This window comes from Chiloscyllium plagiosum, chromosome 34, assembly GCF_004010195.1.
Source record: "Chiloscyllium plagiosum isolate BGI_BamShark_2017 chromosome 34, ASM401019v2, whole genome shotgun sequence".
NCBI lineage: Eukaryota > Metazoa > Chordata > Chondrichthyes > Orectolobiformes > Hemiscylliidae > Chiloscyllium > Chiloscyllium plagiosum.
The window spans coordinates 20,596,588-20,612,373 of NC_057743.1; the positions used below are offsets into that span (position 1 = coordinate 20,596,588).

General features: G+C 39.5%; 1 protein-coding gene across 2 annotated transcripts in view; it reads right to left on the reverse strand.

The window, feature by feature from the left end:
* Positions 1-15,786, reverse strand: part of capzb (capping actin protein of muscle Z-line subunit beta) — a 118,402-nt gene that overhangs the window by 85,565 nt on the left and 17,051 nt on the right. The gene's annotated exons all lie outside the window — the stretch shown is intronic.

The window sequence follows — 15,786 nt, forward strand, 5'->3', positions numbered from 1 at the left end:
GGAATCATTGGAGACAAATTTAACCCATCTTGGAGATCTGTACTTTTGACCTTCAGAATTTTGTTATCCCTGAGCTTTTATCCCCCCAATACATATGTGTGTCAAACTATCAATCTCTTTTCTGTCTTAAGCCAGAGTGAGTAAGTGTGTCTTTGGGGTTTAGAAAAGGGTGTTGTTTAATTTGCATAACATTCATTCTTTTCTCTGCCATTTAAAGTCAAGTATGATACTGTAGTTACTTCTTGCAAATGATAAAACCTGGTAGGAATTCCTTTTATCCTGAGGAGCAGTCAGTCAAGCAAATTAGTTACCTTGGTGGTCTAATCAGAGTTTTTGTATATTTTACAATGGCTTGTTTAACAATGGGGCACGCTTAGCAGCACACTATTTCAAGTTGAGTCGGGACAGTTACAAAGTGTTAAAAAGTCCAGCATGTTACGTTCCTTTAATTCAGAAGTCTCCTTTGATTCAAAGTAAAACACAGTAGATGAGAAGGAGATGGGACGGCATAGAGACAAGTCCTTGTGACTTTATATTGAGTGTTCCCAGAGATGGGGCAGCACACAGTTGCTCAGTGGTTACCACTGCTGCCTCACAGCGCCAGGGGCCCGGGTTTCCTCCAGGAGCTCCAGTTTCCTCCCACAACCCAAAGATGTGCAGGTTAGGTGAATTGGTCATGCTAAATTGTCCAGTGTTTCAGGGATGTGTAGGTTAGGTACATTAGTCAGGGGAAATGTAGAGCAATAGGTTGGGGAATAGGTCTGGGTGGGTTATTCTTCGGTGTGGACTTGTTAGGCCAAATGGCCTGTTCCCACACTGTAGGAATTCTATGAATTATGAACTTCTATGAACAAGTCCAGGTCACCTGGTGGCCACATGGACAGGAATCAATCAAAAGTCACTGAAAGCAAGGTTTAAAGTTTCAGTGCCTCAATAACAAGGAGTGGTCTTACTGATACTCTGACTCTCCGAGACTGTTTAATAGAGAGATACGAGGAAGAACATCCACAACAAGTGCTGCTCTGTCTGGCAGAACAGGACAGCTTTTCAGTTAACCACTAAGTGGTGGGCTGGTGAGGATGTAATCCCTGTCCAAGGAAACAAGGATAGTGATGACTTAAAGGACAGAGTCACAAGAGGGAACTTAGCAACTGGTATTGCATTTAATTATGTTCAAAAAGGTTGCATGAAGATGACTTTGTTTACAAGGACACTGGAGGATTCATGCTGGTGAAGCGGAAAGAAAAGACCCTGTTAGAATTAGAAGGAGCTTTGAACTTTAATCATAAGACTAAACCTCTGTAGAGTAGTACAATATATAAATTCAGTTTGGAATTTGCTTTTGTAAATTACTGAGGAATGCTTTTTCTGTAGTGCACGATCAGAAAACCAAGCAATGTTTAAGCCTATGTTGACTTTAGTGTGATTACAGTAAACATCTTAATATGAAATCATGACATGTGATCCTTGAGTCAGCGACTGGAAAATTCATATTTCAAAGTTATCAGTCTCTTCAGGGATTGTTATATCATACAGGAAGCCTACAAAATGCAACAGCATGAATAAAATGGTAACTGACAGGAAAGACAGAGTTACTGTAAACTGGGTGTTACTTAGTTTGGAGAGTCAGAAATGATAAACATTTCAACTAAGCATTAAGTCTATTATGTTTCAAAATCATACAGATGATTCAAAATTGGTCACAGGAAGCAAAAGAAAACAAAACAGAACTCAAAAAACAAAGAGGGGGAAAATGTCTTTGCTGAGGGTGCGCTAGACTCACAAACAGCCAGGGAGAGATAGGAAGATGGATGTGTAGCCAAATCTCAGAGAAGGGTAAAAATAATAGGGTTATAATAGTCAGAACTGCAACTTCTCCAATATTGGATGAGAATTAATGAAGTCTGAAAGGCTTGGGTAGGCAGAAAAAAGTACGTCCAAGAGAGCTCTGTAAGCCATTAAATAGAAAGTTGTACAATACAGGGCATGCTGGACCTAATTTTAGGGAACAAAGCTGGTCAAGTTGTAGATGTGGCAGTGGGGTGCGTTTCAATGATAGTGACTGTAATTCAGTAAGATGTGAGGTAACATGAGTAAGGACAAGGATGGACCAAAAATAAAAGTTCTAAAAAGGAGGAAGGCTGATTTTAAAAAGATAGAAAGTAGCCAAAGCAGACTGGGAGCAACTATTTGCAGGAAAATCCACATCACAACAGAGGATACATTCAAAAGAGTAATAGTTAGAGTGCAGGGCCAATATGTTCCCATAAACGTGAAGGGTAGGACCAACAAGTGCACAGAACCCTGAATGTTAAGGGATGTACAGGACTGAAGAAAAGAAGGAAGCTTATAGTAGATACCGAAGGTTAAAACAGAAGAGACCTTCAAAAGATTATCAGAAGTGTGGGGCCGTTACTCAAAAATTAAATTAGGAGATCAAAGAGGGTTCATGAAAAATCACTGGCAAGTAACAATAAGGAAAGTCCAAAGGTGCATATTGGGGCAAGAGAATAACTCAGAAAGAGTAGGGCCCAGTAGAGATCAAAGCAGCAATCTGTGCACAGGGCCAGAAGATATTGCTGAGATTTTAAATGAGTACTTCACACCTGATTTCACAATAGAGAAGAATTACATAGGTCTAGAAATCAGGGAGACTGCATACTTGAATAAATTATAATTAAAAGGAGGTATTTGTGGTTTTAGCAGGCTTGAAACTGAATACCCAGGCCTACAGAGATCTGTCTAAGGCCGCTGTAGGATAGGGAAGAGATTGCAGAGGCTCTGATTTTAAATTTCAAATCTTCTCTGACCACAGCAGGGGAGCTAGAAGACTGGAGGATAGGTAATGTCATAATATTATTCAAGAGGGTTATCAGAATAAACCAGGAGATGACAGGCCAGTGAGTCTAACGTCTGTGATAGGCAAACTACTAGAAAACTTCTGTGGGATAGAATTTATATCCACTTGGAGAGGCAAAGGTTAATCAAGGATAGTCAGCATGGTAAGAGGTGATCCTGTCTAACAAATTTAACTGCATTTGTCAAGGTGGTGGTGATGTGTCACTATCCTCAGAAGGTTTATGCAGTTGAGGTAGTCTCCATGGACTTTAGCAAGGCTTTTTCTTATCAAGGTCTCACATGGCAGACTGGTTAAGAAGCTAAGAGCCCATGGGATCCAGGGCAATTTATATTCAAAATTGGCTTAGTGGCAGGAGGTAAGGGGTGATGGTTGAAGGGTGTGTTTATGACTGAAAGCCTGGTGTCCCGTAACATACCACAGGGTTTGGCACTAGGTCCATTGCTGCTTGTTGTATACATTAATGATCTAGACGCAAATGTAGAAGGTATGTTTGTAAGTAATTTTGCAATTGCCACAAAAATTGGTGGCATGGTAAATAGTGAGGAAAAAGCCTTTGACTTCAGGACAACATAGACAGTTTGGTCAGATGAAGAGTGGCAAATGGAGTTGAATCCTGAAAAGCATAAGCTGATGCATTTTTGGGAAAAACATGCTAATATACCTTGAATGGCAAGATCCTATGAAGTATACAGGATCTGCAGAACCTTGGTGTTCAAGTCTATAGATCCTTGAAGGCAAGTCAGGGAGATCAGGTGTCTAAGGTGGCACTTAAGAAATCTGTCATTATTAGTCAAGATGTAGAGGTGCCAGTGTTGGTCTGGGGTGGACTAGGTCAGAAGTCACATAACACCAGGTTATGGTCCAACAGATTTATTTTAAATCACAAGCTTTCTGAGCACTGCTCCTTTGACAGATAAAGTGATTTCATCTGACGAAGGAGCAGCACTCCAAAAGTTTGTGGTTTCAAATAAACCTGTTGACTATAAACTGGTGTTACCTTCGGACACCATTAGTCAAGGCACGGAGTACAAGAGAAAAGAGGTTATGATGGAGCTTTATACAACTTTAGTTAGGCCACAGCTGGAATTCTGTGTGCATTTCTAGTTGCCACACTATCAGAAGGAAATAAATTTACTGGAGAGAATGAAGAAAAGATTCACCAGGGTGTTCCCTGAGCTGAATCAATTTAGCTACGAAAAGGGACTAGGTAGGCTGTGGTTGTCTTCCTGAGGGCGGAGAAGGCTGAGGGGGAAGGAAACCTGAGGTATACAACAGTCTGAGAGGTTTAGACAGGGTAGATAGGGGGAAACGTTTCCCTTTAATAGATGGACTGAAACCAGTGGGCACAGTTTTAAGGTAAGGAGCAGGAGGTTTAGAGGGAATTTGAGGAAAGTTGTTTTCATCCAGAGGGTTGAAAACATCAGGAACTCACTGCCTAAAAAGGGTAGTAGAGACTGGTCCCCTCAAAACATTGAAGAACTATTTAGACGAGCACTTGAAATGTCAAAGCCGAAAAAGCTACAGGCAAAGTGTTGGAAAATGAAATTATAAAAGATCGAACTTTGAAATTATAATAGATGGATAAGCATGGACACAATAGTCTAAAAAGCTTCTTTGCCTGCTGTACAAACTCTGACTTGAACACCAAAATCTCACAGGTCGAAAATATCTGGCAAACTGAAGAGTACTGTCAAGACTCCAAGAGAATGAAAAAAGGTTAACTGAAGGACCTGGCTGGCAAATTATAATATACAAACAAGTTATATAACATTTTAAAAAGAAAATAAGCAGTATGCTTCTGTGAAAAGTTAATTTCCTATTATTTTTATTATGGTAGGAGTCAGAGGAATTTGAAATGATCTAAGATTCTGGCTCAGAACCACATGACCCGAAATGGGCAAATAGGTGGCAGCTGAAGTTCAAAATGGAGAAGTGTGAGGTGATGTATATGGTTCAAAGAACATGGTAAGACAATATAAAATAAAGGGTACTCTTCTAGACTGTGTGCTGGCAGAGAGGTGTATAGGTACATATGTCATTAAAAGATGGCAGGACAGATAGAGAGCGCCATTAATAAAGCACAGTATTTAAGGCTTCATGAGTAGGGGCATACAAGAGCTCAGAGGATATGATTAACTTGGACAGAACTTACACTGTTTAGACCTCAGCTGGAGTACCATGGGTGCCACACTCCAGGTATATGTGAATGCACTGGACATGGTTCAGAGAATGGTAGGAGTAAAGATTGGGGGACTGTTTTCTTTGGACATGAGAAGGTCAAGGGAAGGCCTAACAAAACTGTTCAAAATCATAAGGAATCTGGACAGAATGGATAGGGAAAAGCTATTACCATTTGCAAAAGAATCAAAAACCAGGTGTTCAGTTTGAAGGTGTTTTGCAAAAAGAAACAAATGTGAGGCGAGGTGAGGAAAATACTTTTCACATAGTGAGTAGTCAGGTTTTGGAATGTACTGCCTGGAAGAGAAATGGAGGCAGGATCAATTGAGGCATTCAAGATAGCATGGGATGATTATTTAATAGAAACAATGTGTAAGGTTACCAGGAAGGTATTTTGAAAGCAATCTGTTCCAAGGAGTTATCACATATCTCCAGAGCAGGTGAACCCAGGCCTCCTGGTTCAGAGTTAGGGACACCAAATACTGTGCCACAAAAGACCCACAGGGGTACAGAAAAAACACAGGAAATGAACATCAAGATAAAATGATCAGAGAGTTACTGTAGAAACCATGGGCTAAAAGGTCTCCTTTTGTACCATAACTAATATATGACTATGAAATAATTGTACTATTTCAGTGCATATTTTAAGAATATATAGTTAATTCTATACACATTCTTAAAAAAAAGACTATTCCTCCCAGTAGCACCTGCCAAGAAGCACTGACAAACAGGACGCTGCAGGGATGGATTGAAATATCAGTGTCATAGATCTAATAGTTCAGCTTATATAAAGTGACATTAAGATGTCTGTCAAATAATCTTTGCACCTGAAGCCCCAAATTAACTTGAAACTGATTGCGAAGTTAATGCAAACTCTGGAGTGCCAAACATGTCAAGGCATGTACTACAGCAAAGATATGCATGATCTATTCCAGGTGTGCAACTGAATATGGACCTTAACAGGAAAAAAGAAGGATGGTTTAGATAAACAATTATTTACAACATTGTGGCTCTTTAAGTTGAACCCTGGATTGAATTAATGTCCAGGGTTCAACTTAAAGAACCCTGGATAATCACTGTCCCAAGACATAGCTGTGGTTATCTAATCCTTTTCCTGTCTCACAAAAGTACTTTTATCCATAATCTCATTTTATTCCCTTTTCTTTTAACCAGAATCCTTCATCAGGAAGAAGTGCCAATGCAGAATGACTTGTGAGCATTAAACAAAAACCAAGCAACAATGTTTAAACTTCCCAATAACCTGATACATTTACTTCCTACCTTCCCAGACAACTTCTCCATGCAAATGAAGCAGGGAAAGAGAAATTCACTGCTGGAAATATGGGGATAAGCCCTGCAGCACCATAACATAGACAATAGGAGCACGAGTATGCCAATTGGTTCTCAGAGACTGCTCTACCATTCATTATGATCGTGGCTGATCATCTACCTCAATGGTATTCTCCAAGGATTGGTTCTGGGACCTCTACTCTTTGTGAATTTTATAAAAGACTTGGAGGAGGAAGAGGAAGGGTGCGTTAGTATGTTTGCTGATAACGTGAAGTTTTGCAGAATTGTGGATAGTGTGGAGGGCTGTTGTAGGTCGCAATGAGACATTGACAGGCTACAAAACTGGGCTGAGAAGTGGCAGATAGACTTCAAAGTGGAAAAATGTGAAGTCATTCACTTTGGAAGGTCGAATTTGACTGTAGAATACAGAATAAAGGCAGGATTCTTGGCAGGAACAGAGGGATCTTGGGGTCCATGTCCATTGATCCCTCAAAGTTGCCACCCAGGTTGACAGGGTTGTTAAGAAGGTGTATGATGTGTTGGCTTTCATTATCAGGGGGATTCAGTTTTAGAGCCACGAGGTTATGCTGCAGCTCTCAGAGTCGTGGTTAGACCACACTTGGAATATTGTGTTCAGTTTGGTCGCCTCATTATAGGAAGGATGCGGAAGCTTTAGAGAGGGTGAAGAGGAGATTTACCAGGATGCTGCCTGGACTGGAGAGCATGTCGTATGAAGAAAGGTTGAGGGACCTATGGTTTTTCTCATTGGAGCAAAGGAGGATGAGACATGACTTGATAGAGGTGTACAAGATGTTGAGAGGCATAGATAGAGTGGATAGCCAGAGACTTTATCCCATGGTGGAAATGTCTGTCATGAGGGAATATAATTTTAAGGAAATTAGAGGAAGGTTTAAGGGAGATATCAGAGGTAGGTTCGTTACTCAGAGTGGTGGGTGCGTGGAATGCACTGCCAGCAATAGCAGTAGAGTCAGGTACATTAGGGACACTTGGATAGGCACATGGAAGATGGTAGTATGAAGAGTTATGTAGGTTAGTCTGATCCTAGAGTAGGATAGAAGGCCAGCACAACACCAAGGGCTGAAGGGATTGTACTGTGCTGTGCTGTACGGTTCTATATTCTATGTTTACCCTGTACCCACTTTCACCTCATACCCTTTGAACCCTTTAGCCCAAAGAATTATATCCAATTCCTTCAATGTTTTGACCACAAATGTTTTTTGTGGCAGAGAATTCCATAGACTCACCACTGTCTAACTGAAGACATTTCTCTACCACTCAAGTCCTCAATCGCCTACATCCTATATCCTTAGGCAGTGGTCATTGGCTCTGGACTCCCCAGTCATCAGAAGCATCCTTCTGCATTTATCTATCTGGTCCTGTTAAAATTTTGAGGTCTCTCCTCATTGATCCAAACTCTAGTGAATACATCCTCTCTCTTCATATACCAGTCCTAACATCTCATGAATCAGTCTGGTAAATCTTCACATAGCCAGAACATCCTTTCTCAGATAAGGAAACTGCACACAATACTCCAGCGGTATTCTTACAAAGAACTCGAGTATTTGCAATAAAACATCCCTAATACTGTACTAGAATCTTCCCACTATGAAAGCAAACGCACCATTTGCCTTCTTCTCTGCCTGTTGTACTTGCAGCTGCTTCAGCAACTGGTGTAGAATGACACCAAGGTCACTCCTTAACCTCCCATTTCCCAATCTATTACCATTCAGATAATAACCTGCCTTCCTGTTCTTGCTCCCAAAATGGATAATTTCACATTTCTTCACCTTCTATTTTATCTACCATGCATTTTGCCCACTCAACTTGACCAATTCATATTGAAGCATCTCTGCATCCTCCTCATAGCTCAACATCCCACATAGCTTTGTGTCAATTGCAAGGTTGGAGATAGAACATTTAATTCCCTCATTCAAATCACTCATATATCGTCAAGAGTTGAGGTCCAAACAATGATCCCAGTGGTAATCCCACGAGTAATTTGCCTGCCACTTGGAAAAGACTCTTTACTATTCTTCTTTGTTTCCTGTCAGCAAACCAGTTCTCTATCCATGCTAGTACAATACTCCAAATCCAACATGCTTCAATTTTACATCCCCTCTTATATGGAGCCTTATTGAAAGCCTTCTGAAAGTTCAAGAAAGCCATCCCTAAATAACTCTGCCAGTTACATCCTCGAAAAATTCCAGATTTGTCAAAATCTGCATGGATTCATAAATCCATGCAGACTCTGTCCCATCCTGTTTCCCACATGCTCTAACATTTTCACCACTTACTAATACCAGGTGAACCAGTGTATAATTCAGTTTACTTTCACTTTGTTAAAATAGTGGGGTTACATTGGCAACCCTCCAATCCATATGTATTGTTCCAGTGTATTTAGAACTTTGAAAGATGACCACCAATGCATACACTATTTCGAGGAATATTTCTTTAAGTTCTCTGGGATGTAGAATACCAGTCCCTGGGATGGCACGGTGGCTTGGTGGTTAGCACTGCTGCCTTACAGGATTAGGTACCTGGGTTCAATTCCAACCTTGGGCAGACAGCCTGGTTGGAGTTTGCACGTTTTACCCCCAATATCTGCATGGGTTTCCTTTGGGTGTTCTGGTTTCCTTCCACAGTCTAAACATGTGCAGGTTAGGTGGATTGGTTGTGCAAAAATTGCTCATAGGTGTCCAGCAACATGCAGCCTAGAGGGATTAGCCATGAGAAATTCAGGATTACAGGGATAGGATGGTGCAGTCAGGGTCAGATACTCTGAGGGCTGGTGTGGATTCAATTGACTAAATGGCCAGCTTCCACAATGTAGGGGCTCTATGATTCTATAGACCTTAAATCCCATCAATTGTCCCGAACAGGATCTCTCTACTAATATGGATTTCCTTCGGTTCCTTCTTCTCACGAACCTGTGTTCCCCAACATTTTTTTGGATTTAATTTGTGTCTTCCTTCGTGAAAGCAGAACCAAAATATGTACTTAACTGGCCTACCATCAATTTCTTCCTCATTCTAACTGGTCGTGTTTCTGACTGCAAGGGACCAATATTTACCTCCACTAACCCTTTCCTCCATTAGAAGCTTTTTCAATTAGTTTGAATGGGACCTGCAAGTTTACTCTCATACTTTATTTTCTCCCCTCTTAACTAATCCCTTTCTCCTTCTTTGCTCCCAAATCTAAATTTCTGCCGATCCTTAGATCTGCTGATTTTTTTGGCCATTTTAATTGCCCTTTAATTTCTCTCAATCAATATCACTGATTGGATATTTATCTATATATTGCACTTTTCAGAAAGAAAAAGATCAGCTGTAGCAGGGAAAATGTTATGTTTAAAAGAACATAGCTTGACTAGAACTGAGTCAGCAACACTTTCAGAGCGAGGTCACATAACCCAGTTTCTGGATATAAGAATAATTTTGGATTTGAATACAAGAGATATCTCGCTTGAAGCAATAGCTTTTGCTTTCTCTCTTCCCCTGAAGCCACATTCAAAGTTCAATTGTTGAAAACCCACTAGAAGGCTCCTCACTGCTAGTGGTAAATTCTTAAAAGAGCTCTAAATCTACACTACTGTCTCCAGAGAAAGCATCATCAGGCAGCATGACAGACCCAGGAAATCATTCTATCTCCAGATGGTGAGCAGGATCACTGGCTACAGGCAATTTGAGACAATCTGACTAGTTATTTGGCCAAAGTAATTTTAAAAATTTACACTCCTTTTTCATTAGTTTTCATTAAAATTTCTTTCACAGACTTGTATGCTGACAGTATGTGTACATGTGTTATTTTCTCCAAGAGGATAATTGTATACATTTGCACTGTTCAACCTTTTTGTTAATCGTTTTTTAAACCGTTCCCCGAACACATTTTATTTGCAATTAAATAGTTCTTTATTTTTAAATAAGGAACTAGGTTGACTTGTTTCTAATACTGCACTATTTACAAGCTAATCTATATAAGTAAAATTAACAAATATCTCTTCCTTTTTTAAATTCAAACTTTGTTGTGATCAGTGGGAGGAGAAAAGAAAAGGAATCCATTCACAGTTATAACTGAATTGTGACAAGTTTCAAAAATGATCAAATATTAATATCAAAATATAACTATTATGTCAAATATTAAGTTATTAATAAACTGATCATGTAACTAACTGGAAGGAAGGTTATAAGCTTGTGTTCCAATTAAATGTGCTCCACCTAAGTGATTCATAGTTTTCCATGAGTTGATACAAATCAGTGGAATATATTGTCCCAGCATGAAATCTTGTAGAATATTGTGACATACTTGCTGCAAATATTGAATTCTGGACGCTTTGTCTATAACTACCCAATAACCACCTACAAACTTTGTTTCTGTTTAAATTGACTATTTCAAAAGATTGGACTCCAAAATTTACACTAGCCTGCACAAGTGTTGCCTGATTGCAGCTAGAAAGCAGTACAAACCACATTATCTGACAAACTATCTGAAAGGAAATCTTAAATCCAAATTCATGCCAGAGGAAGTACATAGTTAATTTTGCGTGTGTATGCAACTCTAAAGCACAGTTTATCAAGTTTAATTCTGTTCATTTTTCTCAACCCGTTTTGCATGCAGTACTCATGAACTGTATTTCAAAAACTACCAACTGAATTCTGCTTATTTTTGCAAACTTCCAAAACCATTTTGAGACACTGACTTGCTGTACATCCTGTTCTGAGTCAAGAATAATTCACATCCTCTTCATGTAAATGTATGGCAGTGGCATTTTCCACAGAACAAATCTAAGTACAAAAACAGCACAGCACTGGAGCAATCATTCTACCATTATTAGGTCTGAAAGTTGTACTTAGATTTTAGATATGTCTAGATTAACTACTTTTCCAAGATGCAGATGATAGTGTGGATTGTAAAAACAGCTGAGTTTTGAATTCTAAGCTGTGTTTGTCATATATCCACAGTATCTAGATAAACATTCAGTAAGGTTTGAATAGGCATTCAGAAAACTCTATATTTTAACCAAATTTGAACAACGCATAAATAGCATTTTAAAACAAGCCAATACGCCAAGTTATGCACGACCCTGAGATAATCAAGAGCAAAATAAAAGCACTTATTCTGCTCTTCAGAAAAGGATTACAGTTCAATGCTTTATAGAAACAAAATACGTAGCTATATGAGCAACACCTCAGCCACCTTTATATCTTCATTATCTGCTCAGAAATTGAATATATACTTGAGGTAAAGTATTCACAAAGGAATTCAAAATCGTGAGTCAAGCTACAGTAGGTGACCAAAAGCATTTTTAAAATTGAATTTTAGCCACACATTTAGCTGCAGCAAAATACAATTACCAAATTAAAATTAAAAATCCTAACCTTGTTTGAATAAAACTCACCAAAACTAGTAATAACATTGGAAAGGGGACCAGTGCACTAACACACTTTTGAGTTCCTGTGCAGCTACACAGTTCAAAGGAAACATAGCTATAGGCCCTCATAGTGGTTATAGCTCATATTGTAGGGCTCATTATTTCACATGGTTTCATCTGCAATCAACTATAAAAATATATTTTTTCATGCCCAAATTCAGGTACCTCCTACCTTTATATTACTGCCTAATTTGAAAAGTTTAAGTTAAATTTCAAATGGCATTTTACTGCATTTCAAGGCCAGCATACAAACCAGTAATTTTTAAAATAATTCATGTGGGATGTGGGCAGAGCTGGCTGGCCAATGTTTATTACCTGCCCCTATGTGCCCTTGACAAGGTGGCAATGAGTGGTCTTCTTGAACTGCAACAGTCCACATGCTGTGAGTTGACCCACAATGCCCCGAGGAAAGAATTTCCAGGATTTTGACTCAGCATCAATGAAGAAAGGGCAATATATTTCCAAGTCAGGATGGCGGGTAGCTTGGAGGGAACTTGCAGGTGGAGGTGTTCCCATTTATCTGTTGCATTGTCCTTCTAGAATGGAAATGGTCATGGGTTTGGGAAGGTGCTGTCTAAGGACCACTGGTGAATTTGTGCAATGCATTTTGTAGCTAGTACACACTGCTGCTGCAACAACCACAACTATCTTCCCATGTGCCAGGTATGGCTCCAAGGGTAGAGAGAGTTTACGCCCAGATTCCAGTTTTGAAAGGGCTCCTTAATGCCACACTCGGTCGAATGCAGCCTCGATATCAAGGGTTGTCACTCTCACCTCACTTCTGGAATTTAACTCTTCTGTTTGAACCAAGGCTGTAATGAGGTCAGAAGCTGAGTGGTCCTGGCAGAACCTAAAATAGGTGTCACTGAGCAGGTTATTGCTGAGAAGGGGATGACATCTTCCATCACTTCACCAATGATCGAGACTAGATTGATGGGGCAATATTTAGCCAAGGTGGATTTATCCTGCTGTTTATGTACAGGACGTATTTGACCAATTTTCCTAATTGTTGAATAGATTCCATGCTCTAACTGTACTAGAAGAGCTTGGTCCATAGTTTTTCCACTATCCAGTGCCTCCATTATTTCTTGGTATCGTGTGGAGTGAATCAAATTGGCTAAAGACTGGTATATGTGATGCTGGGGACCATTGAAGGAGGACAAGATAAATCATCCAGTCAGGACTTCTGACTGAAGCCTTGTCTTATGCGCTGATGTGTTGAGCTTTTCCATCAATAAGGATGGGGATAGTTGTCGTGCACCGTCCTCTAGGGAGTTGCTTAATTGTCCACCGCCATTCACAACTGGATGTGGCAGGATTGTAGAGCTTATATTTGATCTGTTGGTTGTGGGGTCACTTGCATCCGGCTATTACTTGCTGATTATACCGTTTGGTTCTTCACCAAGATGACACATCGTCTTTAGATATGCCTGGTGCTGCTCCTGGCATGCCCTACTGCAGTCTCCATTGAACCTAGGTTGATCCCTTGGCTTGATGATAATGGTTGAGTGGGGGATATGTTGGGCTATTAGTTTGCAGGTTGTGCTGTATACAATTCTGTTGCTGTTGGTGGCCCACTGCACCTCACGGATGCCCAGTCTTGAGTTGCTAGATCTCTTCAAAGTCTGTCGCATTCAGCATTGTGATAGTACCACAGAACATGACATATGGTATTCTCAATTATGTTTATTGAGCATAGCTTTATGTCTACTGCCCTATAACAGGATTTTAATAATTCTCTTAAGTAAAAAACCAGGGAGAAACAAATCTGCCTTCCCATTTACTAATGGATTGAACAATTATAGGTCATTCTTTTACTCAATTATTTTCTGTCCCACCACAAAATATTCATTACTCTCTTTTTCTTTCTCTTTCTTTATAGAAATTCTTTTACCCTTTTCATTTTCTTGGAAGTCACCTACTCTTGTGATTTCTGTAGAATGCCTGCCCCAAACTGGAACCAAGACCTAACCCAGACAGGAGGCAATACATTCAAACATTTAATTGCTGCTGTGGCTGAGATCAAGTCATTCAGCATAAAGCAAGAATCATAACCTCTCTACGTGACCGTGTGCTGTATATGGTTTTTAATAACAAATGATATACAGTGGTTAAGTTACTAAACCAATAGTACACACAAGTGCAGAGGCATTAAATCCAGTATCAGAGACACAAACGTCCAGAAAAGAACATAGACTGCAAGACATTAGCACTCAATTCTGGAATGAGGGATGACTCATCTGGAAGGAAACTGTTCTGATAACATTGCTCAAAATATTACAATTAAAATTTGTTGGGTTCAAGCTCACTGTCAATGCAGCATTTTATTAATTAAATTGAAACCTGATATTCTCATTAGCCAAGTCCAGACATTGCTTTGCGGCAAAACCTAGCAAATCTAGAATAAGATTGACTACCACGATCTTAGCATGACATCACATTTGCAAATGTTTTTAATATTTAACTACACTTTTGCAGCAACAAATTTTCTTGTCCACATGTAATTTGTATTTCTTCAGTTTCTAACCAAATTCAAATTCACTAATTTAGACACATTGGAAATTGAAATGGGAAATTCAGATTTTCAGAAGGAAATATACAACAATTGAAATAGTTGGCCAAAAGGTTTTTTCTGAGAGTGGGTTCTCCACTGATTATTGCTGGAAAGTAACCAAAAAATGACCAACACTTCAGTTGCAGTATCACAACCATCCCAGTGTATCCTTGCATGGCAGTTAAGATCTCACAAAAATGGGCCACTTGTTTAAAATAGCAAGGGGTCACTGTTAGCTGTGAAACTGTATCCCAATACAAGTCAGCAACACCAGGAGAGGAAAGGAAGTAAACTGACAAATGCACTTATCAATCAAATAAGTTCACTACAATATCATAACATCATAATCTTTTTTCAGTCTGTTGGCTGCTGATATCCTCACCTATTCTTTTGTCACCTCAGCTTGACAATTCACATGGTTATCTTATTGGACTCTCAGCAAAATTTGAGCTCATCCAAAACCTTGCTTCCACATCCGACCTTATAATAGGTCCTGTTTAGCCATAATCCATGTACTTAGCAAGAAATTTAGTTCCAAATGCATTATGTATATATGCCCTAATAGTTGTATGGCCTCTACGTGACCTCCTCCAGCTCTGGAACTCTTAAAGAGGTCTGTGTTCCTCCACTTCTATCCTTCTGGACAGATCTCCAACTTTCCTTTGCCCCTTGTTTGTAACTGTATCTTCAGCGGTCTCCCCTATAACCTCTAGAATTCCCTGCATCTCCAGACCTCTATCTATCTTTAAGATGCTTTTAAAAACTCATCTTTGACCATGCTTTTGCTAATCTGTGTAAGAGACATTAGCAGCTCCACATCAATTTTTGTCTGTCAGCTCCTGTGAAGGGCTTTCTACAAAAATGAAGATACAACATAAATACAAGTTGAGACGTGTGCAGTTCTGACAGTCTAATTACCAGTGAGAGATCTCAGACACATTTTATTAGTTCCTTTGAAGGTTGGCTATCCCAGAATAAGCTACAAATATTCTGCAGCTCCACCACAAATTATCTGTGGCCAAATTCAAATCTTTATCATATAGCATCTTTGCACTTAATAACCAAATTGCCAATGTGGCGGAATGATAATAAATGCAATACTTGTGTAGCACAGAATTCTGTTTACTTCTCACTAACAGACCTTTTAGAAGGCCCGGGGAGCAAAATATGTTACAGCCAAGCTTCCTTCTAGCAATGAAGCTCTGTCTCAAAAAATGTACAGTACAAGTTACAGATTATCCAACCAATTGTCTAAATTTTGGATTATCGGAACAAGATCTCAAGTTCCCGTAAAAACTGCATTTGACAACTCATATTCAGTTAGCGGTTATAAACGACGACATTATGGCACGCATTGCCAGATAACTGAGAAATGTTTGGATAACCAATCATAATTTACCACTCATAACCACTCATGAATAACCGCTAATTTCTGGTTATCCAAATGATCAATTA